Genomic DNA, 3,179 nt, shown 5'->3' with positions numbered 1-3,179 from the left:
CTGCTGCACCTGCTTTTAATAAAATGAGCTACTTTCTGTGGCTCTGTTCTAAAACACACACACACACACACACACACACAGAGTACTGAACTGCTGTATAATAACACTGAGCAGTACATGCACGAGGCTTTCAGTACAAGCTGAAGAATGAAGGTCTACAGGAATGTGTTTCAACTGCTGGTCACATTTAGGACAGAACAATAAAGCATTTCATGTTTTAAACAGCAAGAGTAAAAAATTTTAGAATTATAGAATTATAATTAGTATATAGTAACTATAGTACTATAGTATATAGTAACTAGTCTATAGTAGAATTTAGAATGATCAGTTTGGATATTTCTACTCAAACTGGTATTAGATGCTTGCACTGGAGAATAAAGAGGGTAAAGAATTGTGGTGACCACAGTAAATAATCAGTAAATAATCAGTAAATAATCAGGACAGAAACTCTTCACGTCTTTAAAACTTCGTTACTGATCTGTGTTAAATAATGAGCAAGAAAAAAAGAGCAAAAGCTGAAATATTTCATATTAACATTATTTATCTATTTTTTAAAATTATTTGACACTGTGAGTGTCTGAAGTTTTACCTGCAGGTAGAAAGAAAATCATTAAATTATTAAAAACGTACATGGAAATAATCTGTGTGTGCAGCGCGGAGTGTCACCACTAGAGGGAGTAAAGCGCTGCAACCACAGAACCATGTGCCGCGTCCCACACACACACACACACACACACACACACACACACACACACACACACACACTCACACTCACACACACACACACGCACACACACACACACACACACACACACACACTCTCACACACACACACACACACACACAGTGGGACTTAAACAAAGCTACTGAATGCACCCACACTGTACAAACAGCGGTATAAAAGCGACGGAAGCTCTGAAGGTCCTGCAGTAGAAATGTAAACATCCACTCGATGACATTCACCTCATCCACACTCCACATCCACACACCTGAGGTCACACCCACACCCACACCCAGCACACCCAGAGCATCCATCAGCTCCTGTCCTACAGGAAGTTCTGCACGACAATCACTGACTGATCTGTGGGGTCTGATTCTGACACTCATGAATTCATCATTTCATTTCTATAAGAGTAAACGTTCAGACCTGACGTACCGTCACGACCACCAGTCCTCTCACAGCACCAATAACGTCATAAAATATTAATATTAAATAATCAGTACTCATGTTCACTCCTCCATGATTCTGTACCTCATTACAATCTAAAATCAACTAAATATAAAGAAATAAACAAAATAACTGCAGATTTTTCTTCTCTCCTCCACAAGATCTTCATGCTGCTGCTCTGTCACCTTCCAAACCGACCGCGTCCACATACTTACGGCTCTCTGTTTATGATTAATCACCAGTCTGAAGTGTAAAATCATCTAAAGATCGTTCAAATACAGGACGGGAGCCAAAACCAAACCAAACAGACGTGACCCAGGTCTCTGCCCCATCAGACACCCTGAGGAAAGAATGGCATTCTGAAAGGAAGGTGGGCGTGTAAACAAACAAGCTGCTCCAGCCTGCTGAATTTAGACGAGGATTATGATCCTACAAACAAGCTGATTTTATTTTTTGGTCATGTGACTTTATCCTCAGGTCCAGATGGAATCAGATCTAAACTGTGCAACATAACGATAGACCATCATTTTAAACACGTCCATCCAGGACGGAGTTTATCAGAGGGACGGTGGAGAGACTGAGACGATCTGAGCATGTGCAGAAGAGGGATGAGAGTTCTATAGGGAGACGGTGCTGAGGATGGAGGAGGTTTATGGATGAGGTCAAGAAGGACACGCAGGAGAACCCAGTCTCACCGTGACCCCTGCTCCCTCACAGCATTGGGACACCAATTCTGATTAACAGCAACAGTTTAGGGAAGAACCTTTCCTCTTCTAGCATGAGCGAGCTCTATAAAAACGTGAAGAAAAACTCAGTTTAAAAACCAAGAAATTCCAGGAGGTTTGAGGAACAGAGGAGGACTTTCAGGACGGGGCGAGATGGAGATGAATGACTGATCATGTTCAGTCTGAGGAACCTGAAGCTGGTGAGACATGGAGACTGAAGCTGAACATCAGAGCTCGGTCCTGAACTGGTTACCGTTCACACCGCGGTACCACCGACAGCACGTAAACCCACCCAGCGCTCGAAAGGTTCTGCTGTAAACACACCAACAGTCCAACAGTCAGCGCTGAATAAACCGCCGAGCCGCGCGAGAACTTCCGACGCTGACAGTCCAGTCCTGACTCACAGTGAGCTGCTGAAAGCTTCCTCAGATGATGAGCTGGTGTGAAGGACTGATGTTGAGATCTTCCATCATCAGTGGGACGGGTGGGAGGAGATTACGCACCCACGATGGTTTCTGACTGACCGCGGTTATGTAGCCGCCACTCGCCAGATTCAGCCTCCGGATCCACGATCATCCACCGCTGAGATTCACCAAAACAAACCATCATGCTTCTCCAAATCCACCAACATCACCAAGAGCATCAAACATCCACCAACATCACCAAACATCCACCAACATCCACCAACATCACCAAACATCCACCAACATCACCAAACATCTACCAACATCCACCAACATCACCAAACATCCACCAACATCACCAAACATCCACCAACATCACCAAACATCACCAAACATCCACCAACATCACCAAACATCTACCAACATCCACCAACATCACCAAACATCCACCAACATCACCAAACATCCACCAACATCACCAAACATCACCAAACATCCACCAACATCACCAAACATCCACCAACATCACCAAACATCTACCAACATCCACCAACATCACCAAACATCCACCAACATCACCAAACATCCACCAACATCACCAAACATCACCAAACATCCACCAACATCACCAAACATCTACCAACATCACCAACATCACCAAACATCCACCAACATCACCAAACATTCACCAACATCACCAAACATCCACCAACATCACCAAACATCTACCAACATCCACCAACATCACCAAACATCTACCAACATCACCAAACATTCACCAACATCACCAAACATCCACCAACATCACCAAACATCTACCAACATCCACCAACATCACCAAACATCCACCAACATCACCAAAATCACCAAACATCCACCAAC

This window comes from Trichomycterus rosablanca, chromosome 19 (genome assembly GCF_030014385.1).
Source record: "Trichomycterus rosablanca isolate fTriRos1 chromosome 19, fTriRos1.hap1, whole genome shotgun sequence".
Classification (NCBI taxonomy): Eukaryota; Metazoa; Chordata; class Actinopteri; order Siluriformes; family Trichomycteridae; genus Trichomycterus; species Trichomycterus rosablanca.
Note: the sequence above shows the minus strand (reverse complement) of the source record.